Source organism: Aquarana catesbeiana, linkage group LG02, assembly GCF_042186555.1.
Source record: "Aquarana catesbeiana isolate 2022-GZ linkage group LG02, ASM4218655v1, whole genome shotgun sequence".
NCBI lineage: Eukaryota > Metazoa > Chordata > Amphibia > Anura > Ranidae > Aquarana > Aquarana catesbeiana.
This window is the reverse complement of record NC_133325.1, coordinates 805,613,278-805,640,260: the sequence shown is the minus strand read 5'-3', so window position 1 is coordinate 805,640,260 and position 26,983 is coordinate 805,613,278.

Genomic DNA, 26,983 nt, shown 5'->3' with positions numbered 1-26,983 from the left:
GTACAGAATATCGCAGACATGGGGGGTAAAAAATCCTCGCAGGAGATAAATGTCTTTTTTGTTTTGCTGTAATGTTCTTTTGCGATTTGAACACACAAATCTGGCGGTTTAGCGATCGTGCGATAATCTGGCGGTTTAGCGATCGTGCGATAATCTGGCGGTTTAGCGATCGTGCGATAATCTGGCGGTTTAGCGATCGTGCGATAATCTGGCGGTTTAGCGATCGTGCGATAATCTGGCGGTTTAGTACGCGGCTTTCCAGAGCCGATTGCCACATTTCATCCGAAAGGGACAAACAAAGAAGATTTTTTTTCTGGCACAATTTTCGTTCAGTCGGCACAACGATCTTCATGGGAAGACACGACTTCTCAATCTTTATTATCCTACAAGAATTTTCAGAACTTTTTCTATAGGACACTAACATTGTAATAAAAAGAAAGGGACGATCGTTGATCTTTACTGGCGCTGGGTGTGAAAACGGCTGGCCAATGGCATTGTGTAGAAGCTCCATGTGGTTTCCCTGCGGCAGCTTTTTATAAAAAAGGGTGAAAGTGGGAAACAAAGACACAGAAATCCATCCAACTCAATGGCCGCCGTGCCCATCCCCCTCCCGCGTTCGCACGCAGACGTCAACACATATGGAAGTCGCACAATCCTATGTAAACGGCGTTCAACCCACACATGTGAGGTATTGCCGCGATCGTTAGAGTGAGAGCGATAATTCTAGCCCCGGAAATCCTCTGTAACTCTAAACTGGTGACCTGTAAAAATGTTTAAAAGGTCACCTATGGAGATTTTTAAGTTTAGTTTGTCGCCATTCCACGAGCGTGCGCAGTTTTAAAGCGTGACATGTTAGGTGTCTATTTACCATCATCTTTCACATCATACAAAATAATATACAAATAAAATGGGTAACTGTTTTTTTTTTTAAATTCATTACATTTTATCCCCCCCCCCGGAAGCGACACATTTATTAATATGTATGGAATGTAAAATCGACATAAATATCGTCCTCCATTATCGATGGGAAAGAGGCTCCGCCCTTCGTATTCATGAGTAATACTAATGCCGCGTACACACCAGCAGACTTTTCCACCGGACTATCCCACCGACTTTCCAAACAAACAGATTTCCCTACACACGATCGCACAACGGGACCATTCCAAACAAACAGATTTCCCGACACACGATCGCACAACGGGACCATTCCAAACAAACAGATTTCCCGACACACGATCGCACAACGGGACCATTCCAAACAAACGTATTTCCCGACACACGATCGCACAACGGGACCATTCCAAACAAACAGATTTCCCGACACACGATCGCGCAACGGGACCATTCCAAACAGATTTCCCTACACACGATCGCACAACGGGACCATTTCAAACAAACAGATTTCCCGACACACGATCGCACAACGGGACCATTTCAAACAAACAGATTTCCCGACACACGATCGCACAACGGGACCATTTCAAACAAACAGATTTCCCGACACACGATCGCACAACGGGACCATTCCAAACAGATTTCCCGACACACGATCGCACAACGGGACCAGAAGAAGGAAGGTGATAGCCGCTAACAATAGCTGCCCTAGCGTCGGTTTTCCTCCGTCAGACCAGCCCACAGACGATGGAATTGCCCGTCGCAGCAGTCCGGTGGAAAAGTCGGCTTGTGTGTACGCGGCATGACAGGGAAATCCCTTCTGTCTCTGTAATGAGGTGCGTTTCCTGCAGACAGAGACTTGGAGAGGGAAGGAAATTCTTCAGCAGTTTTTTTGGTTTGATTTTTCCAGCCCCCTCACATTCCAGGAACAGTCAGTTCTTTACTCTTTTTTCTCAAACAAAAAGGTTTTTATTAAAGACGAGATAAAATACATCCAATCTCCATAGAAAGAATTGGTGTGTAAGGACTGTAGATATTACCATAGAAGGAATGAATACATTGTCCACCACATTAGAAATATGAACATAGTCCTCACCCGCACAAAGAAAGCCTCACTGAACACCAGAGGCTCGTGTTGAGAAAGCACCATTATGCCATCTTTAAATTGTCCTGTAGATAGTCTATCAATTGTTAGAGTATTGGGTCCATAACCAGGTCTACCGGGGCTAAGGCCGGTACCTCTAGCCGGGGGGACCATAGGTTCTCAAACTTGCCTCGTTAGTCCCCATGTTGATAAATAAGCTTCTCTAGGCGAATGATTTCACCCATTTGGGTAATCCATTCTTTCATTGTCGGAGGTTCTGTAGACCTCCAGTGCCTCAGAATCATTTTATGGGCTTGAAAGAGGGCAAAAATTGGGGGGTAAAAAGTCCTAGAATCCACACTCACCAAAGTTACTACCAGCAAATAGAGTACCAGCCGGTTCGTCAATATGTGACGGGATACCTGCCCAATGAGCAATGGCACTATATCAAAAACAGAAAGAGGGGACAAGGGAGCCCCCAGAAATGTTCATTTTACGGGCTTGAAAGAGGGCCCTGGCAATAGCCTGTTTAGAATTCTCCTCTATCGGGAGGATATCCAGAATACCCAGTAAGCAATGTTTGGGGATCTTCCGAAATCTGGACCTGAAAGACCCTATTAAGAGTATCTATAACCTGCCTCCAATACAAGAGAAGCTTCGGACATCTCCATAGAAGGTGTATATTAAATCCCCATGATCCCTACAGCATCTGGTGCAGGTGACATCCGATCTCAACCCCATGCGGGCCAATCTAGCCGGGGTCTAATGTACTCTCAGAATGATAGGAAGCTGATACATCTCCAGTCAGAACATCCCGGAGATGTTCCGGGCACAGATGGGAACTTCGGCGCCGGCTCCCACCTCACGGAGCCAGCATCAGCATCCTCCTCACTCTAATGCTGCTGCCTCTCCATCTCACGCTGAACTCAATGAAGGGGGAATTCTCCTCACTCCTCATCAGCATCCGAGCCTGAGCGATCTCAGATCCGTAGCTGAGGACATTAAGGACACCCTGACAGCAGCAATCTCAGATTTAAAAATTGAAATCCAAGCTATTACAGGCAGAGTTCAGGCGGTGGAACAAACGACTGCCCTCCATTCATCCAAGATCCGTCACCAGAATCTGGCGATTGACACACATACACGGCAATTAAGAGATGTCAATCACCACTTGGAAGATTTAGACAATCGCGGCAGACGCCATAACCTCAGGCTGAGAGGTTTGCCTGAAACCGTGGATGCGGATCATCTTCAAAGTGAAGTTATCCATATCTTTAATAACATACTCGGCAGACCCAGAGATGTTCCTATTGCGATGGAAAGAATCCACCGTGCCCTGCGACCGAAGGGAAAAGACTCTGACCCGCCTAGGGATGTGGTATGCTGCATTATTGACTACCGTTTGAAGGAAGACATTCTGAGGGCTGCACGTTCCCTGACCCCTTTACTACATAACGGCACAGAACTTCGTCTATTCCAGGATTTATCAAACATAACCTTGCAGCGCAGAAGGGAACTGCAACCCCTTCTGACAGTACTCCGGGCCAAGGGTATAATTTACCGCTGGAAGTTCCCTTTTGGTTTGGCGGCAACAGTACAAGGACGCTCAGCTCTCCTCAGAGTCCCTGAGGATCTACGTTCCTTCTGTGACACTCTCGGAATCCCTCTCATGGAGGTCCCTGATTGGTACGCGGAATTCCGTACCCCTACAGCATCTAAAGCACCTTCCAGGAGTGAAGCAATGGAGACCCAACACACAAGCTACAGAAGACACCGTTCGCCATCGGAACCAAGAATTCTTCAACCCGACCCGCAGTCTCCTTCCATCTACAGCCCGACGAAACCTCCACGCTCCAGAAGAGCTAGAAGAGATCGGTGAACACAGATGGCATCTGCAACATAGACTGAAAGATTTCCTCTGACTGTTCATGTGCCGTTTTTAGAGTATTGACAATTTCATGCTCCTAAAGTATTTCAATATGTTAAGTTTAGTTTATGTAGATCATAGTTCTTACACACAGGCATATCTATATCCCCCTTAACGCTGACTACCAAAGCAGCGCTTTGCCTGCATGGCTTGTTCTGTCACACCTTACTCTCCAATACAGCCCTACACTAGCAGTTCCACCCTTCATTAGAGCTCTATTATAATTAAATTCTTATGTGACTGTATTTTCCAATCTAATGAGGTATAGGGTCATCAGAGATCTCCAATCTACTTTATCTCTCCCTCCTCTAGCTGATCGGTACACTGACAGTTTAACAGGGTTTCATCCCGCTCCGATTGCACGGATTCATACTTCTAACTGCAAATATGCCCTTCTCTTTCACACAACAGGCTGCTAGTAATGTTCATTGACACCCCTATTTCAATCCTGTATTAACTCTCTGTTCCTCTTAGATAGCAACTGCATTATTAGGTGACTACTAGAATTACCACACAATCTTATTGCCATGACAACCAGCTGTTCATCGCTCTATTGGTTGCTGTCTTTTGGCGCGAATTCATGAGAGGAGCCGAGGTCTGAGGTAACGAGTTCTCCCCCAACATGACTCATGCAGTCGCTCATTGGCTCTCACAAGGTTAGAGACCTGACTTGTTACCGTGGTGACACACTGCAGACCTTTCTCCCCTGCCTCCACACACGCACATCCCATAGGAGGATGCCTGTGTCATCCCACCCCGAGATGGTTGTGACACATGATCCATCTCCTTAGTAGTCCTAACATCACCTTATCTGTCATGAATTACGCAAAGATTAGGGCACTCACTACCCTGTATGATTTTATAGAACTTATCCTTACGAGTGCCTTTCCCTGACTGGACAGCTATCTACATACCAAAACGGAACTGAAAGGCTTCTCAGACAAAGACACTCTAAGGGAGTTTCACAGACACTGATCTTTCTCATATATTCATCCCCTCCTATCCACTGAGATATGCTCCTAATTAGCATAACGATCTACATGGATCCTTCGTTTTATTCATTATTTTGACAAGCTTCTTCATAGCCTTCAGGGGTAGTTAATTATTAATTAGTTTGTTAATTATTAATTAGTTCAGGCACGGTTTATCTATCTTAAGAGATAATACTTTCTACCTATGTTGAATACTCTGCTCTGCAAACTGTTCAAGTTTTCTGGCTGACTGTTTAACTGAATTATTACATAGATCTTTGCGTTATGAATATCTGCGCCTCACCAGAGGCTTAATTTATGTGCTACTCATGGGGATTTTTATTTCTTTTATTTTTCTGTTTTTTTTTTTTTTTTTTTTTCATTCTTTCCTCTCACTTAACGATCACCAGGGGAACGATCTCACAAAATATGTCATTAACTTAATGTTTCATCTGACCATACACCTAATTTTTTATCTGCTTTTCGCAAATCTGACCCATGCTGTTTCTCCAAATCCACTGAGAAAGTTAATAGGCGGCATTCACAGCAATCTAAATGCAACCATTTCACACATGGACCGTCTTCAGTCCATGCCTTCTGCCTACATCTATCCCATATGTCAGCGGCTCTTGTCCCTTACTGACAGGTTTTACTTTTCTCTACGTTACCGTTTGGTCACCTTCCCAAATAGTGGTTTCAATTGATTACCTGATTTCTCCACTCAACCCTCCTTTAAACCACCACTGACCCATTTCGGTACCATATATCACGAGTGTATACTCGTACATAGCCTAGCGAGCAGGCATTGCTAGTCCACGGATTACTTTCCACTACCTATAACCCCTAACAACACTACACAGTGGTCTTCACAGTTTCCTCTCCCCCGCATACCCAATATCCCTCACAACACTCCCTATTCCTGAACAATCTACTCTCATCCTGCAAAGAATCTCATCACTCTCCTAGAACGCGCCTTCCACACATAAGAGCATAAGGCACAAGTCCAACTACTGTTCTTTTTCTGCCACACATTCACCTGCACCGCGGACTATATTCAGTAAACACCACTCCAGTCTAACTCAAAACACCTCCCAAATTACAGAATGACACCGGTCTCACACAATTCTACATCAATATCTCACCACAACGCCACTACTAAACTAGTCTCGCTCAACGCACGGGGACTAAATGTCCCTGAGAAACGTACACAAGTTCTCCTTTCTATGCATAAACTCAAGGCAGACATTATATACATCCAAGAAACGCATTTCAAAACGGACTCTATCCCCAAATTTTCCGACTTACGCTATCCAACAGCTTTTCATGCTACCAACAAACAATCAAAAACAAAAGGAGTCTCTATCCTTATCTCAAAACAGTGTCCACTCATAATCAAAGACACTCTAGCGGATGAAGATGGAAGATTTCTTTTTGTCAAAGGTTCACTTTTCGGTAAACCTACAACATTAAACAAGTCCCGTTCTTCCGACACACACTGCAATTGCTCGCATCGTTTCAAGAGGGTATACTATTAACTGGAGGAGATTTTAATGTTCCCTTAAACCCAATACAAGATACATCTTCGGGTGCATCCAAATTACCCTTCTCCGCGTTACGAGCAATTGAACAATGTTTTCAAGAATTGACATTACATGGCGCATGGCGTACTTTAAACCCCTCAACTAAAGATTACACTTTTTTCTCCAACCCACATGGCAGTTACTCCAGACTTGACTATTTCTTTATCTCACAAAACGATCTCCCCATGCTCAAGCACACCTCCATCGAACCAATGTACATATCAGATCACCATCCGATAACCATGTCCTTGGAATTTCCATCCAAACATACTCGCTCACAAATATGGCGTCTTGATCCCTCACTGCTGACAGACATTTCAATTGTGTCTACTATACACGACAATCTAAAACTTTATTTCCAGGATAACGACTCCTTGGAAATATCCCCAATGATAAAATGGGAAGCCCACAAATGCACCATACGGGGAAAATTAATAGCTATCGCTTCCAAGAGAAGACGAGAAAGACAAGCGCATATTTCTATCCTTTCCAAACGCATACAGAATTTAGAAAAAATACATAAGAAAACTCGAGAGCTCTCCACGCTTGAGGAACTTACTCAGGTGAGGACAGAGTTGAAAGAAGTGTTACATAAACAAATAAAACGCAAATACATATTATCACAAAAAATATTCTACGAACATGGCAACAAATCCGGTAAAATTCTAGCCAGAGCCCTTCGTGCAAAACGATCATCTACAACACTTCATTCCATTAATGACCCTTCGGGTTCTAAAGTAACGTCTAATACACTGATAGCAGACCAATTTGTGAATTATTTCTCGCAACTCTATAATATCAATCCTCATAAACCCACGATAAACAATGATCGTAGAACACACTTGATTAAAGAGTTCCTAGCCCAACATGGTCCCAAACCCATTTCTGATGCAGAAGCTTCGCATCTAGAACGTCCCATCTCTAAGGACGAACTAGAGACTGTGCTCAAACAACTCAAAACAGGCAAAAGTCCAGGTCCAGATGGCCTAACGGCAGGATACTATAAGGAATTCATAGCTACGCTTTATCCTCACTTCTTAAATGCTTTCAACTCCCTTTTATCCGAGAACCCCCCTCCCAGAGATCTTCTCACAGCCCACATAGTGGTTATTCCAAAACCTGATAAAGATCCAAATTTAGTTCACAACTACAGACCAATATCTCTACTAAATGTTGACCTGAAAATATATGCAAAAATTTTGGCTAATAGACTTTTACCCCTTCTCCCTGGCCTCATCTCCTTAGACCAAGTTGGTTTTGTCCCGGGTAGAGAGGCAAGGGACAACACTCTAAAGGCAATCAGTATTCACAATTGGCTGACTTCAAAGAAACAACCGGGATTCCTTCTCTCCCTTGATGCGGAGAAGGCATTCGACAGGGTAGCCTGGGACTACCTAAAAGAGGTCCTAACACACATTGGCATACGAGATCGCATGCTACAATTTATTCTTGCTCTATACTCCACCCCAACTGCCAAAGTCCGGATAAATGGACACCTGTCGAATGCCTTCTCCATATCTAACGGTACAAGACAAGGATGCCCACTCTCTCGGCTTATTTTTGTCTTGGCACTGGAACCATGTCTAACGCATCTAAAAAACAATCCAAACGTTAAAGGAATAACCATCGCAAAATCTACCTATAAATTAGCGGCATTTGCGGATGACATCCTACTATTCCTGAAAGAGCCACACATTACGCTACCCAATCTCCTCAAAGATCTTACTCTCTTTGAAAATCTCACATATCTTAAAATTAACTTCGCTAAATCAGAGGCCCTAAATATCACTCTACCACCAGATATAGTGAAACAATGTCAAACTAATTTCCCTTTCAAATGGAAACCGAGCGCCATTAAATACCTTGGGGTCTACATTCCAACCTCGCTATCGGACTTATACAGCAAAAACTATACTCCCATTATCCAAAATATTCAAAAAGACCTCAACACTTGGTCAACGGGTTTGTTCTCATGGTTTGGCAGAGTCTCCATTATAAAAATAACTATAATGCCAAAATTTCTATACCTGCTCCAAACAATCCCAGTGTCTCTACCACAAACTTTTTTTAATGCGTACCGCAAATCCTGTATGAAATTCATCTGGAACGATAAGCGACCTAGAATGAGTTTCAACAGAATGACCGTACCCAAAATGAAAAGTGGATTAGGCCTACCGGATCTTCGAAAATACTATTGGGCCTGTCAACTCTCTCGAATAGTGGACTGGAATGTTCACCCTAAAACTAAAGCGTGGATCGCAATTGAACAAGCCTTCTCACAAATCCCGATCCATAACCTACCCTGGATTCACCCTCGCCACATCTCTCCACATTGCAAACAACATCCCCTTATCGATACAACACTGAATTCCTTTAAAAAGACATGTAAACATTTGCACATTTCCTCCTCTCCAGGCCCTCTCACGCCAATCAAACATAACCCAGACTTTCCACCAGGCAATGATGATTCGTTCCTTCATCAAATAGGATCCCAGACAAGGATGACAGCGGGAGATTTCTTCGCTAAGGGGAATATTAAACCGCTGTCCTCATTGAACTCCCAAGAAACGAATCACCAGATCCCTTTCTGGTCTTATATGCAACTCAGACATTTTCTTCTTGATCCCCAAACTAGGGCTACATACTCAAGAAACCTATTACACTTTGAATCCCTTTGCTCTGCCACTGAACCCCAAAGACACCTGATATCCACCATATACTTGAACTTCTTTCTCGAGCATACTCCTAAAACAAATATAGCTAGTGCAAAATGGGAAAAAGATCTTTCCATCCACCTCTCTGATAAGGAATGGGAAAAGATATACTCTAACATACACAAAGGCTCCATTAATGTAACAACTCAAGAAAACGGATACAAGCTTTTCTCCAGATGGTACAAAACGCCTCTCAAGTTACACACCATTAATCCAGAGATCCCATCTAATTGTTGGAGATGTAATGACAAAAACGGATCACTCCTTCACATATGGTGGGACTGCCCTGCGATTTCTGCCTTCTGGACTAAAGTTTTTCACCTCTCCTCCCAAATCACTACACTTCAGCTAGATTTCTCTCCAGCACAAGCCCTCTTACACCACTCCTCCCTACCGATGAAATCTTATCACAAATCCCTAGCACTACATCTAATCAATGCTGCCAAACTCTGTATCCCAGTTCTCTGGAGCTCTCCCAACCCGCCCACAATCACAGACTGGTTCAAAAGAGTAAACAAAATAGCTGAAATGGAGGAACTTGTACATCAAGCACAGGATTCCTATACTAAATACAGGAACACTTGGGCCTGTTGGCTACATTTCCGCACAACATCTGAATATACCCAATTAATCAATCAGGAACCCTCCTCCAGCACACCATAAGACACATCATACATCCCAACTGTCTATAGTCCTCCCTATAGTCGTGCATGAAACAAAATTCAGGAGGTAACTATATCATTACGCATACAGAATTCACTTCAAAAGCTCTATTATGCTTTTCTTCCTGGGACTTGGTCCTTCTGTAAAGATATTTCCCCTTAGACCCATGGCTGAGCCAGGGACGGGAAATAACTTTCCCCTACCTTCCCTTTGTACTTCTCACTATATTTTGACCACCATTTAATCGAAACTTTGCTATGTTAGATATCCATTGTTGTATGCTATGATTATATCTATATCTACAGACATTACCCGACTTATGGACACCACGCACCAGGATCAATTTCACACTCTCACACAGACATAGTAATTAACGATTATTCCAAACACAATCCAACAAAATTCTCAGACTCAGATACTAAGGCTATCATAGGCAATCTATTATAATACGGTTTTTACTCCTCTCTCCCTTTTTAATCTTTTTCGCCCTCAAAAATCAACATGTTTAAAAAATGTTTTACCTGCTTTACTATATGTTTTTTATATTTTCTGCCCACACTACTCTGTAATCCCATATATCCACACCCCAGATGTAATGTGTTTTTCAACAAATCCACAGTCGTAGATTTGAATACTTGTTAAAATACAACGTTGTACTCTCTGGACTGTTCCCTCTGTATAACACTATTGTCATTTTATCTCAAACCTTGCTTTTGTGTACTACTTTTCTGTATGGATTTAACTTAATAAAGCTTTATTTGGAAAAAGAAAAACATACATAGCAACATATTAAACCCATTTCTGATAAGAATGCATATATAATATGCATATATAATTATTTTTCTACATTTGGATTATGGGTGGAATATTGTTTATAACTATACATAGGGACCTATTTAACCCATTTCTCATAAAAATATGCATATAATATATTTTCTACATTGGGATTTTGGGTGGAATATTGTTTATAAATATACATAGGAACCTATTTAACCCATTTCTGATAAGAATATGCATATAATTATTTTTCTACATGGGGATTATGGGTGGAATATTGTTTATAAATATACATAGGAACCTATTTAACCCATTTCTGATAAGATTATGCATATAATTATTTTTATACATGGGGATTATGGGTGGAATATTGTAGTTAAACATACAGTAGCAACATATTAAACCCATTTCTGATAAGAATATGCATATATAATTATTTTTCTACATTTGGATTATGGGTGAAATATTGTTTATAACTATACATAGGGACCTATTTAACCCATTTCTCATAAAAATATGCATATAATATATTTTCTACATTGAGATTTTGGGTGGAATATTGTTTATAAATATACATAGGAACCTATTTAACCCATTTCTGATAAGAATATGCATATAATTATTTTTATACATGGGGATTATGGGTGGAATATTGTTTATAAATATACATAAGAACCTATGTAACCAATTTCTGATAAGAATATGCATATAATTATTTTTCTACATGGGGATTATGGGTGGAATATTGTTTATAAATGTAGCACTAACTTACGGTGGAGCTGCTGGTTTAAATGGGTCTGTTACCTTCACTTTGCTTCCCTCTGTTTCACCGGCACCGGGTCTAGGGGTTCCGTTGAGTTTACTGCTGGACGACACACGCACCAACACTGGAGTACGTTTTCAATGCTTTATTAAACAGTCAAACTTTAGGAAGTAGCAGGAAAGAGGCGGAAAAGGAAACCTTCAGGAGAAACTCAAATATCTTCTTACAAGATCTTAGTGACAAATGTCCCGGTAGAATTCAGATAATTATGTGGAATGCGTTCCCCTCATGGGCCACACTCTTTGCTTGTCTGGATAGGCCTCTCTCACCGGTCTAGCAGCCAGTACGCAGCACGAATCTAAAGTCTCTGCCACAGACTTATTTGGGGGGGTAAATCTGCACGATCCTCTGCCACAGGATGTATCAGATCTTCTGCAGTGAACAGTCAGTCACAGTGCCTGAACCTTTAAGCCGAACTGGCGACACTATGCTGTATGATTACTTCTTTTGGATACGTCCTGCAACCGAGTCACCAGGCCCCTCTATAGACCAGCACGCTGCGTCATCTCTCCAAGACGGGTCCTCCCCTGGGATCTCCTCGGCTGTCCAGCTTCGTCACACAGGACCGACAGCTCAGGACCATTCCTCGGTCGCGGTGGTAGGTCCCAGACAAGCCTCTGGACCCACCCCTGCGCCGCAGCATCGTGGGCCTCCCGATCGGAGGACCACGAGGTAGCTCCTTGACGCATACCTGTCGGCCAGGAGGGCCAGCAGGTGGCTGCAAAATGACCTTAGAACATGGCGTCTCCCATAAATACCCTCGCCCAGAATGCAACTCGGAGCACCACCTCCACCGAGCTTGTCTCCGAGACAGAGGAGCATAAATACACTTTGACACGTTGCCTTTCCAACCCTGACCATTGGTAATAGCGACACCCACCGGTCAGCACGAAAGCACACACGTCAGCCAAGCTGGAACAGAGGCGAACTTTTAACCTTCCTAACACACAATTTACTAATTTTACCTAATCTGCGGTAGATTGTAAATCCACCAGTGCTACATAAATATACATAGGAACCTATTTAATCCATTTCTGATAAGATTATGCATATAATTATTTTTCTACATGGGGATTATGGGTGGAATATTGTAGTTAAACATACATAACAACATATGAAACCTATTTCTGATAAGAATATGCATATAATTATTTTTCTACGACGGGATTATGGGTGAAATATTGTTTATAAATAGAAAAATTAAAAAGCTACGCTATAAAATTGATGTAAATACTCATATGCATATATAATTATTTTTCTACATTTGGATTATGGGTGAAATATTGTTTAGAACTATACATAGGGACCTATTTAACCCATTTCTCATAAGAATATGCATATAATAAATTTTCTACATGGGGATTAAGGGTGAAATATTGTTTATAAATATATATAGCAACATATTAAACCTATTTCTGATAAGAATATGCATATAATTTTTTTTCTACATGGGGATTATGGGTGGAATATTGTTTATAAATATACATAGGAACCTATTTAACCCATTTCTGATAAGAATATGCATATAATTTTTTTTCTACATGGGGATTATGGGTGGTATAATTTAGTTAAAACATACATAGCAACATATTAAACCCATTTCTGATAAGAATATGCATATATAATTATTTTTCTACATTTGGATTATGGGTGAAATATTGTTTATAACTATACATAGGGACCTATTTAACCCATTTCTCATAAAAATATGCATATAATATATTTTCTACATTGGGATTATGGGTGGAATATTGTTTATAAATATACATAGGAACCTATTTAACCCATTTCTGATAAGAATATGCATATAATTATTTTTATACATGGGGATTATGGGTGGAATATTGTAGTTAAACATACATACAGTAGCAACATATTAAACCCATTTCTGATAAGAATATGCAGATAATTATTTTTCTACATGGGGATTATGGGTGAAATATTGTTTATAAATAGAAAAATTAAAAAGCTACGCTATAAAATTGATGTAAATACTCAGGTAGGTGTATTGCAGCAACTAAACAAATAAGAAATAGAGTGATAAATCCCCAAATTAAAGAGGATAACAATAGACCAGTCTAATGAAAAAATATGTAAAAAGTCCAGTGAAGTGAATATGGATAAATCAATCCTTCTGTGCAGATGAAAAACACCAATAAAAGTGAACCTCCACCATACAAAATGCACGCTTACCAGACGGCAAGCAATATGAAGCCTGTAATCAAGATTGATATCCGGACATCAGACCAGCACCAGCAGCAAATCACTTGATTAGGGTGAGGATGAGCTGGGAAATCATAGCTCGATGAATGGACCAACAATCCGGGTTACGGGAGGATGAAAAGAAACTCACCATAGTGTGAATCCATAAAACAACAATTTTTTTATAAGTAAAAAGTATGCACTTACAACAAAGTGGAAGATCAAAAGCTCATAGGAAATGCCGGCTGGCCGGCTTGCAGACACCCGTCCACACACGCTACACCGCGATGACGTCAGCACGCCTGCCTCCCGACGTACGTTTCGTCATAGATTGACTTAGTTATGGGGAACGGGCGACGCACTTACTCATCGCTATAAATAAAATAACAAGCAACCAAGCCTCGTTGTGAATCATGAGCAGCAGAACCGAATTGCCTGATTCCATGAATAAAAGATATAGAGTTAATAGTGTTACCTAAAAATCTCATAAAAATAGAAATGGGAAATAAAAATCATAAAGATAAAAATAAAGTAAATTAAAGGATATTTAGAGGACGGGAACAATGAATAATTTTAGGTATGAAACATCACATGGGAACAAAAAGACCCATGTTGTGCAATCACAGCGAAAACTTTACCTGACGTGCCGGGTGATAGAATTGATCCAACACTGTCACCTGGTGGAGCGAATGATATTAACACTCCAACACCCCAAAAGAGGAAAAACTAATGGTGCAGTCCACCAGCAGGTGAATTATCTGAGAAAACGAAAATGAATAATGTTAAAACTCATTTAATAAATCTAAAATAGTGGTGGTAATGAAAGATGTGTCTAGGCCATAAAAAGGACCAAACGGCAGTCGGAGATAACCTCCCAATCGCCATTGGTCAAATTAGGCACTGATCCTTAAAAAATATAATCCATAAAAAATATATCTGGGGTGACCTCCCAATACTCATCGATGGTGTCACTAAAAATAGGACCAAAAATACTAAATAAGTTAGAATAAATTTAATAGGTACAGCCACTAAGGGTTCACAACAAGTTTACAGGTAATTGAAAACTAAAAACAAAGAATTATCGATAAAGGCGTTAAGATCGACATCTACATTCAGTCCAAATGGGGTGTAACATTTTATTTCATGGATCCAGGCCATTTCCAGTCTCGAGATACCACGTACTAAAGAACCACCTCTCCAGTGGGGAGTGTACCTATCAATCCCAAGGAAGATGGTCTTGGCAGGATTCTTGTTGTGAACTTCCAAGTAGTGTCTCGAGACTGGATGCTTGGGAAAACCATGGATGATATTTGTCACATGCTCATTAAGCCTAACCGAGAGGGCCCGCTTGGTCCTGCCCACATATTGCAGCCCACATGGGCATTGAAGTAGGTACACAACCCCTTGAGCATGTGATGAAGGGCTTAATTTCAAACTCTCTAAGAGTGCTGGATGAAACAAACCTATGGGTTCCTCTGTGTGGCCAGCCACTCAAAGAACAAACCCTACACCTCCTACATTGATAAAACCCCCTCTGATGGGAGGAGGGTCAAGAACATTGGGGGCTGTTCTACCCCTAAGGGAAGGGGCTCCCTTATAAATGACCTGTGGCTTAGCAGGAAGGACTGCATTAAAAGCATGGTCATTGGTCAGTATATGCCAATGTTTCCTGATGAGTTTGCCCACTTTCCTATGTTGTATGGAATAGGTAGTATTAAATATACATAGGAACCTATTTAACCCATTTCTGATAAGAATATGCATATAATTATTTTTCTACATGGGGATTTAGGGTGAAATATTGTTTATAAATATACATAGCAACATATTAAACATATTTCTGATATGAATATGCATATAATTATTTTTCTACATGGGGATTATGGGTGAAATATTGTTTATAAATATACATAGGAACCTATTAAACCTATTTCTGATATGAATATGCATATAATTATTTTTCTACATGGGGATTATGGGTGAAATATTGTATATAAATATACATAGGAACCTATTAAACCTATTTCTGATATGAATATGCATATAATTATTTTTCTACATGGGGAATATGGGTGAAATATTGTAGTTAAACATACATAGCAAGATAAGAAATATATTTTTCTACATTTGGATTATTGGTAAAATATTGTTTGTAAATATACATAGGAACCTAGTTAACCCATTTCTGATAAGAATATGCATATAATTATTTTTCTACATGGGGATTATGGGTGAAATATTGTTTATAAATATACATAGGAACCTATTTAACCTATTTCTCATAAGAATATGCATATAATAAATTTTATACATGGGGATTATGGGTGGAATATTGTAGTTAAAGATACATAGCAACAAATTAAACCTATTTCTGATAAGAATATGCATATAATTATTTTTCTACATGGAGATTATGGGTGGTATATTTTTTATAAATATACATAGGAACCTATTTAACCCATTTCTGATAAGAATATGCATATACTTGTTAGGGAAATAATTCACCATCTCAGACCGTCCTCGGGCATCAAGGTAATATTTATTGCATATGCAAGAGAAATGAATTACATGTTTATGCTGTCATCGTCATTTCTGAAGAAAATACTGTGGTACATGTCTTTTTTATAAGCCCTGGACACCCCCCTTTCCTGTCTTAAAACATGCCCAGTCTCATGTATTTTCAACTTTATTCTGGACGCAACAGGAAAGGTGGAAGTGTCTGTTACAGACTTTATCTTCATCTAACAATGGTTACAGGATACTGACTTGAAAACTCCCCAAGCCAACACAATAATACAGGATATATTAAAAAAACTGCACATCTAAGCTTCTTATATTGCTGACTCCATTTTATTACTAGTCTTTAGCTTAATCCTAGATTCATAGCTTATTTCTAGGCCATGATAAACAAAATGGCGTTTTTCATAACTGACATTTAAAGTATAATTTCTCTAACATCTCCCCCCTTTTATACTCATAATGTCAATAATTCAAATATCCAGGTTTTTCATTTTACCAGGTATTATCATTTAGACAGATAAGTCCTTAGCGAGAGTTGTAAATTCATCATCAGGTTCCGAGTATAGTTCCGTGTCGCTCTGGAGTTCCATAGTTTTTGTTAAAGATGTGTCAATCAGTCTTTGAAGAATTCCCCTAATACAGGGAATGCAGCAACATCCACACAATGTAAGAACTGCGGCTGCCGTGACAATAGAGATAAGCAAACTTTTTGCAAGATCACCCCATTTACCAAACCATTTTTCAAAGAGTCTCGTCAGGGGGTTCTCTACACCAGAGTTCTCAGCTAATTATTCGGATAGCATTTGTAGGCCTTGTAAGGCTTTGGTGATACTTCCATCAGGTGCTGTATTGTTTGGAAAAAAGTGCAGCAGAAGGTGCCGAACATTTTGCATACCCCGCCCCTTTCTGCCAGCAACATATCCAACGCTATACGGTTCTGCCACGCTTTCAAAGAGGTGGCGTCCAATTGTGCTGCTATGCCTTTGATAGCATCTCTGGTGTAATTCACAAACCTCTGCTGGTTGTAGTAGATGTAGTTTATCCAGTCGACGTTCTTGTTGGGATGGACTCATGAAGAGTGAGGTGAGTCCTGCTGTTATTTGATTCTGCGCTTTAATTTCATCTGGAACTCCTCGTGGAACACCTATTTTGTCTATATACACTCGGTTGGCAAATGATCCTTGTGGTGTTTCTCGCTTAATTCCTTTAAAAAAAAGTATTTACCTGGTAGTTTCATTGATTTATCACTCATAGGAACTATATAAAAGGGAAGCAACAATCGTATAAGGGCACAACTACCCTCCCATCTAGGTGGCAGGTGGCCTTAGTCTCTTATCTCCACACAAACACCAAACATCAGCCAATTGCTGTTTTTGTTCTTGAAACCATTTTAGTTCATACTTAATGTCTGTAGTAAGGGTTGTAGTTGCACAGTATTCAGGGGATAGGGTGCCAACATTTGTACCATTACTGACATTGTTAGAGAAACAAGTAAAATTTCCTGGTAATGCTTGTACTGATGGGGGTATACTTTGCATTTTAGTCTTAGGGTAACTCTTTTTCTCATTTACACATTCTGACCCAGTTATATTTTATGAAAACATTCTTATTATACAAGTCAAGTCTATTTCCTCTTCAGGGAGAAGAACGGTGGCTAGTTGTGGAATATAATAAGGTTTACAATACAACATTTCATACTGTGTTAGTCCTTTAGCAGTAGGGGTCATTCTTATACTCAACAATGCCATTGGCAAACACTAAACCCATTTATTTTTCCCTGTTTCCTCCAACAATTTTCTTAGTTTACTCTTTAAGGTACCATTGTGTCTCTCCACTGTGCCCACAGATTGTGGGTGGTAGACACAGTGGTTTTTTAGGTCAATATTGTACCATTTACCAATTTGTTGTATTGTTCGGTTTACAAAATGGGAGCCGTTGTCACTGTAAATCACAGAGGGGATCCCATGAAATGGAATCACCTCTTTAATAAGTACTTTGGCTACTGACTGCCCATTTGGGTGTGTCAGGAAAAGCTTCCGCCCACTTTATAAACAACAAAAATCATAAAATCCATGCATATCGTGTGAAAGGGATAAGAGGGTTGTGGGAAATGACCTCTTAAGGGTCTTAGGGCACCTTGAGCATGGTATCTGGTACAAAGCGGACAGGTGAGGCAAAAATTTCTAGAGTCGTTCGTAAACCCATATGTTGTGAACACCTTGTTGATCACCTGTACTGTCACGGAACGTCCCACACTCCGCTTGAGTGCTTCCGTCATATACCACTTCCTCCCAGTCTGTATACAGATATCCCAACCTCTCTGAGCACAAAACAAGGCGACACTTGCTTGTTGCTAACATGAACTGTTTATTTGGAATCAAAGTTACAAGACTTTATATGCCGTTGGAAGCTCCTCTAACAATACAACTGTAACCTAATTAACATAATTAACATGAGCTAATTAACTAAAAAAATTTACCCAGACCAGATCACAGACTTGTGGGCACCGAGCTTCACACAGTAGTATAAACACAATAGCTGGAGCTAATTACAATTAACAATACAAACAACAATCTCCCCCCTCCTCAGCCTAGACCATTCGTCTCCTAGCCAGTGCTGGTGGCTAATGTGATCAGCTCTCTCAATTAACATAAACACAGGTTGATGACACCAGCATCTCCTCACAGGATGTGTCCCAACAGAATGAATCAGTCTTATCAGCAGGGGGCTGCTGGAGGAATCCCCCCTCCCTCTTCAGGGACACAAATCCACAGCAAGGAGTCCCCAACTGAATCAAACAACATACAATATATACATATATATACGACTGAGTCCAATTAGTACAGTTCAGACTGGATTTCTCATTCACCTCACAAAGAGTATTGTTCCATTGAAAATCCAGGGCCCATAATCAAAAGGCAACAGGCTTGCATTCAGTCCTCTCCAACAGCCTCTGTCCCGGCTATGGCTGTCACCTGTACCATCCCTCATTTTGAGATATGGGCTTGTCCATGGCTCAATAACGCAGCATATCTAAATAGTGATGTAGGTAAGATGGGTTTACCTTCTGTACTTGTGTATATACCATTGACCAGCGTTGTCCCTTTAGATAACCACTTTTGTTTTTCACCTGCCGGTGATGTTTTCTGCATTTCTGATAACCATGTTTTATCAATAGCTTTCCGTACCTCATCATTTTCTTGGGGACCCGTATAGTATATGTGTGTGTTTTTGCGGTCCTGTAGCAGCTTCCCTTGCGGTCTTGTCTGTTAGTGCATTTCCTAGAGTAATTGGATCTGTTCCCTTTCTGTGTGCTGTACATTTACAAATAGCCACTTGTGTTGGTTTCTGTACATTTTCTAGAGGGGCAAGGATAAGATCTCTATGTGAGATTGGTTTACCTGTGGACGTAATCATACCCCTATTTTTCCATTGTTGGGCAAATATGTGTATAGTAGAAAAAGCGTATTGGCTGTCTGTATAAATATTTATTTTCTTCCCTTCCCTAGACTACAGGCCCTGGATAGGGCAATAATTTCAGCTTGTTGTGTAGAGTATGAACTGGAAAGGGGTCTGGCTTCAATGACCTGGTCATGTGTTACTATAGCATATGCCGTTTGATGTACCCCTTTATCGTCCTTTTTACAAGACCCATCAACACAAAAGGTAATGTCAGCATCTAGAAAGGGAACATCCGTGAGATCCTTCCTTACAATCTACAGTCTGATAAAAGGTTTTACTGTATTTGGGAAGGCTAAGCATAGAGGAACCCACAATGAGGTGCTTTACCTTCGTAAATGCATCCTCTGCTTGCACATTCCACTGAATGGAATCTTTTGCAGCCATTAGTGAACCATAGATGAGATCAGAAAGAGGCGCCACCTCCGTAGCATAATTTGCTATCCATGCTCTACAGAAATTTGCCTTCCCAAGAAATGACATCATTTATTTTTTGGTATGTGATTTGGGAACTTGAAGGATGGCCTCTTTTCAGATCTCATGCAAAAGTCTACCTTCTTGAGATAAAATGTAACCCAGGTATTTCACCTTTTCTTTCCACAGTTGTAATTTGTCTTTGCTGACCTTTTGACCTTGGTCTGCGAGGAAATGCATCAGAACCATGGTAATTTTACATACATTACTACCGGAATGTCATCCACATACAAGAGATTTTAACTCCCACTGGGAGGTACAACCCTAGACAAATTATTGGACATTCTTTGTGAGAAGGTAGTTGGACTTTCACAATATCCCTGGGATGACCTAGTGTATGTGTACCTCTTTTTTTTGTTGTTTTGTTTTCGTGTACATAAATGCAACCCAGAACTGACTGTCTTTGTGTAAGGGAATGGAAAAGAAGGATTACTGTTATCGATGACAGAAAATACCTTGTTCTCTGGGTAGAGCTCGTTCAGGAGCACATGCATGTCTGGGACCACCGGGACCCTCGGTAATACGGCCCTATTGACTGCCTGTAAATCCTGCACGAGTCTCCACCCATCTTTCTCTCCCTTATGCTTCCTATACCTCTGAATCCCTCTGGATTTTAGTTTCTCATCTGTCAGTTGGACCCAGTTCGTGATAAATTCTCCTAGCTCATGCCATGATACCTTGGGATTCTGGGTGACCGAAACACAAGGACAGTATCCTGCCTGTATATTTGCAGAATAGGCTGTGGTAGGAGACAAGTAGCCACGCTATTTCCTTCCTTATCACAGTCCAGACATTTTAAGAGAACTTCAGTGTTAGTGAGACTCATTAACTGTTTCTCATAGGACTTATCGGGCCCAGAGGTCTTTTTGTAATACATGGTGCAATAGAGGTTTGTCTGGACCTTATACCTTTTCCTCACAGACTCTTCGTCAATTATTTCTGCCAGGGTTTTGGGTATATTTAATCCCTCAGTTTGCAAATTCCAGGCTGTACCAGTATCAGGGCTCATTATCCACGGCTGTGATTTGTTTTTCACACAGCCGATAGGCTTTGAGACCTCCCTCCACTGGTACGACAGAAATATCAAGAGCGTGCAACATGTCTCTACCCAACAAATTAACAGGACATTTAGTCAAAATGACAATTTTACACTGAGCCTTTTTTACCTGTCTGTGGATCTTCCACAGTAAGACCTTCAGACATGACCTCCTGGTGCATCAACCCATTTTGCAGATTTTACATATACTACACCTTTTTCTTTACCTTTTTCATATCCAGCGGGTGTATTAGGGTCCTACAAGCCCCAGTATCACAGAGAAATGTTACCCATCTACCCTTCACAACCAAGATTATTTCTGACTTGACTTTAGCATGCAAACAAGTTTCAACAGTGCACACATCCAAAATTTCAGATTCTTTCTCATCATTTTCTTCTGTATCTCTCTCTCTGCAGACATACCAACATCTTCTAGTCATGCTTCTTCCTCTCTGTTTGACCTACATTCTTTTACCAAGTGACCTCTTTTACCTCACAGGAAACACTCCCCTCTCTTCTTTTTCCCCTCATAATCTTGAATGCGGGGCCTTGTTCGAGTGTTTCCCATCCTTCTGTTCTCCTTCTCAATTACATACATATCACTACCTTCACCTACATAAGCACTTTCCCTTTCTTTACTCTCTTTTTTGATTGGAAGTGCCGCTCAGCATGCCTCGCATACTCAATCAGCTCCTGAAGTCTGCAGATCCTATGGTTGATCATGTGTTTGGTAACAAACTTGATATAGGGGCAAGCAGCCCCTTCAAGATTGCATCCTTTAGCTGTTGCTCATATGGGCTATCGTTTACTTGATTTACTGGGACTTCTATTCCTGAGTGATTATTGAAAATCTCCCTCATCCTAACAATGAAATTGTCCACTGTTTCCTCTTCTCCCTGCACACACTGATTTATAATGGACCAGTCGGCTCGACATTTTAAGAAATTTCACATTCTCTTTGTCTAGACTACACATATACTTAACATCTTCATTCATACTAACAGATTTTCCATGGATCATACCTACTTACTGTTTATCGTGCACACGGAGCTCTTTTTTTGTTAATGTCTTCTCACAATGACACAACACACGCACACAGTATCTTATCACTTGCAGTCACTCACAGACTTTCTAGTCGTGATATATCACTTCTAGATTACTGATCTTGTGTATTGCTAAAACACTGGTGTCTTAGAGAATTACAGAATTACAAGGAGACTGAGTTCTCCCGACTGTTCTTTCATCATTACTTAATACTTCACTAACTTGTAGAGAGCATTTACAGAATTACGAGGAGACTGAATTCTCCCGACTGTTCTTTCATCCTATCAAAACATTTAATATTTCAGTCCTTGATCCAAGGGTATTTATGTGCCTGCTCAGGATTAATACAACATATGAGGCTGGCATGAACACTGCGGTCCGCCAAATGTCCTCTGTTTGTTACCTGGAAATCTATCAGGCCACACCCTTGTATCAGGGGGGGTTCTTTATCTGGAAGTATTTTTAATCCAAGGGTATTTATATGCCTCGAAAGGGCCTTAATTATCATTCCACCTTTTCCACCTATGCCCGAGTGGTCAGCATCCTGGTCCACAAGACACTACCGTTTAGGCTGATTGAGGTTAAAACAGATAAAGAAGGGAGATTTGTTGTTATACATGCTAAAATATATTTGATAAGAATGTGGTACTAGTTGGGCTTTATGTTCCTCCGCCAGCATCTGGCAGGGTCCTTCACGAGATCATGCAAATAGCGGTGCAATTTGATACCGCATTGGTATACCTCGTGGGGGACTTTAACATGGTTCCACTGGTGGAACTTGATCGGCTGCAATCCTCGGCTCGGGACACCCCGGACCTCAGGCAGTGGGCGGAAACTTTTGCCCTCACTGACGTCTGGAGGCACTTGTACCCGACACTGAACGTTTTCACTTGCCATTCAGCCTCACACAAAACGCTATCTAGAATTGATCTTGTCTATGCTTCAGGCCCTGCATTACAATATGTACATGACCTGTCTGTGCTTCCCAGGGGAATTTCAGATCACGCACCATTGTGCTTGACACTGACGCTGTCTGTTCCACCAGGGACTCGCCTGTGGCGTTTATCCAGATTTTGGGCTAATGATGAGAGACTGTTGGAACCCCTAACGGCCTCTATCTGCAATTTCTGGACAGACAATGCTGAATCAGCTGCCCCTCCTGTTGTATGGGACTCATTTAAAGCTTGGATACGAGGGGAGTATGGGCATAGTATCACTCGGCTCAAGCGTGACTCTACTCGCTCCATAGATGAGCTGGAGGCACTGGCAGGCAGGTTGGAGGCTGAATACGTTTCTGCTCCTGGGGAGGACCGGTATAGGGCGTGGAAAAAGGCCCTGCGTGACCTATCCACCACTAGGATGGCCCAGACAGACAAGGCTTTGTTATACTCCGCTCAACGCGTGTTCGAGCATGGTGGTAAAAATGGGAAGCTTCTTGCGTGGCTGGCTAAGGGAAACATACCTTCAACCCCCATAGGCTCCATTAGAGACAATACTGACCAGATCCTTACTGCCCCTGCTAATATTAATAACCGTTTCCGAGAATACTTTCAGGAGGTTTACTCCTCTAGAGATGTTGCATCGGACTCATCCATGTCCTCTTTTTTTGACTCCCTGTCTATCCCTGTGTTGTCTGAGGAAGCAAGGGAGGGGCTGGAGGCTGACATCACACTTGAGGAGATACAGGTTGCCATGGGACATCTCAAGGGAGGGAAGGCCCCAGGTGCAGATGGGTTACCATCTGAATTTTACTCCAATTTTTCTGAACTACTGGCCCCTAAGTTGACTTCACTGCTTTCTAAATTTGCAAATATGCCAGCCCTACCTGACTCAATGAATGAGGCGGTTATTGTACTGGTTCCTAAACCAGGAAAAGACCCTCTTGATTGTGCATCGTACAGGCCCATCTCGTTGCTAAATGTTGATGCCAAGATCTTTGCTAAGGTCTTGGCCACCCGACTATCCCATGTAATAGAAGACCTAGTGGGTATAGACCAGACGGGATTTATGCCAGGCAAGGGCACAGATATTAATATTAGGCGCCTATTCCTTAACTTAGCAACATCGCATGACAACACGGGGTCCAGGGTTATTGCCTCTTTAGATGCCGAGAAGGCTTTCGACTCTGTTGAGTGGAAGTTTTTATGGGAAACCTTGCGTAGATTCGGATTCGGTCCTAAATTTATTCACGGAATACGATTACTGTACCGATCCCCCCGGGCACGGGTTCGCACCAACAATTGGGTCTCAGACTCCTTTAATCTGTTTCGTGGTACGAGGCAGGGATGCCCGCTCTCCCCCAGCCTGTTCGCCCTGGCGCTGGAGCCTCTGGCAATTGCCATTAGGAGTGCTCCGGACGTTCTGGGCCTGCGGGTGGGTATGATGGAAGAGCGCCTCTCCCTCTATGCCGACGACGCATTATTGTACCTTAATGATGCTGGACCCTCTCTTCAAGCTGCCCTGCGTATTTTTGACAGTTTTGGTGGACTCTCGGGAGTTAAGATAAATTGGACCAAATCAGTCCTATTTTTTATAGATGATGAGGTTGACTCTGGACCCCTCTCCTCCCCACTACAAAGGGTTGGGGAATTTAAATATCTTGGAGTTGTGATCACTAGGAATCTCTCTGATTTTATTGTAAAAAACCTGACCCCTGTCCTGAACACCCTACGTTCGAAATGTGCTGCCTGGGAGAATCTTCCTCTGAATCTTCTGGGTCGCATTAGTCTCCTTAAAATGATGATACTGCCCAAATTTAACTATCTGTTTAGGAACTGCCTGGTCTGGGTCCCCGCCTCGTTTTTTAGGGAGATTGACCGTATAGTGGGTTCCTTTATTTGGTCGGGGAGAAACCCTAGGTTGGCACGTACTACGTTATGTTTACCTGCAGATTTGGGCGGACTTGCCCTCCCAGATTTCCAGTTATATTTTTGGGCAGCCATGTTGGTGACGGTACACTGGTGGTTCCAGGGTTCTAGATCCAATGTGGCAACCTGTCTCGAGGCGAATATTCTGGGTTCCCTGACGGACCTTCGGAATTTTCCCTATAGAGGACCCAAGGCATATTGTGAGATCCCTGGGCCTACTAGAGCAACTTGGAGAGTATGGGAAGCGGCTAGGCGCAGATACTTGAGACCTGGCCAATTGTCTCCAGCTCATCCCCTGTGGGGGAACCCACGACTTAAACACTTCCGTATGATACCGGACCCACAGGTGTGGGCTAGATATGGTGTAACCTTGTTGGAACACGTAATGTCTGGGGGTCAACTGCTCTCCCTGCACGAGCTTACGGCTAAATTTGGACTGCCCCGCTGGATGGGGTTCCGGTACCTACAGCTGAGACATGCGGCCAGGGCTCAATTCCCGCAAACTCCCCTGTTACAGACGGACCCCATCGAAGATCTCCTATCCCCTGGAGACTTGTCTAAACCCCTATCCTCAATATATAATGCGTTGCTGGGAAGAGATTCCCCTAAGATTAATGATTTATGGGAAAGATGGCGGGCTGATATCCCGTCACTGGATAGGGAGGGATGGGAGGACTGTCTAGAGTATGGCCCGAAATTAGTGATAGCATCCAAGGACAAATTGATTCAAGTTAAATTTATACACAGGGTCTACTATACCCCGCAGAGACTCCATCGCATATTTCCTGAGAGAGACCCCATGTGTCCTAAATGCAAAGTCCATATAGGCACATTTATACATATGTTCTGGGAGTGCCCAGTTGTTGCACTATTTTGGACTAAGATTGTAGGTGAAATCAACTCCAGATTGCAGACCTCTATTCCGCTCTTGCCGGCCATGGCGTTGTTGGGGATACATGATGATGAGCAGAGGCCATATCATCTTAAATTACTGATTTCCTTCCTTCTTTTCTATGCCAAAAAAGAAATACTTATGAAATGGATAGATTCTTCCCCTCCATCCTTTTCAGCCTGGGAGGCACAGATTGAGGCAGTAATCCCCATGTATAAAATGACATATATAAACCGTGGCTGTCCATGGAAATTTGAAAAAGTTTGGGCTCCGTGGATGGCCTCGTAGAGAAACATTCAGTTCACTACGTTTATTTATCCCAATAGGGAAGGGTTTTGGAGGGTGGAGGGTGGACGGTACTTGTTGAGAATGGTACTATTAACCTTATGTATTGTTTGTGGGTTTTGCATATTAATTTCCCTATCCTCAAATATGTAATCTACGTATGTAATGTATTCTACTCTGTTGAATGGTATTCTGTAACTCTGATTATCTATTACAATAATAAAGCACCACTGTTTTTGTTAAAAAAAAAATTTTATATGCCTGGAAAGCTATCAGGCCACACCCTTGTATCAACAGGGGGTTCTTTAGGTTTTGATCTAGGAGTATTTATGTGTCCCGAAGGGATTTTCTGCAGTTTACAAGGCTGTCTGGATCTAAGATCCAATCGACAAATTTCCTTTATCTGCACCCGGATATTAGTATGGGACCATACCCCTATATCAAAATGACAATTAACCAGAAGAAACAAACAAGAACACACAAGAGAGAACACCCGTAGTGTTCGACTGCCGCCAGGTCGCCCTGAGCACGTCTTCCCAAAACGCGGGCTAGTCACTAGGTCTGCTCATCCAGGATGGCCACAGACGGATCTATACGGGGAATACGTGACCACTTATTTCCCCTCAACAAGAGTAAAGCAGATAGGACAGAAACAGATAAACATTTGATCAATCTCTATATTGTATGTATATATTCAAATCCCTTATTCATCAAATTCCTAATCAAGTCTAACACAAAAGGTTAATAATAAAATAAAAATAAAAATCTTAC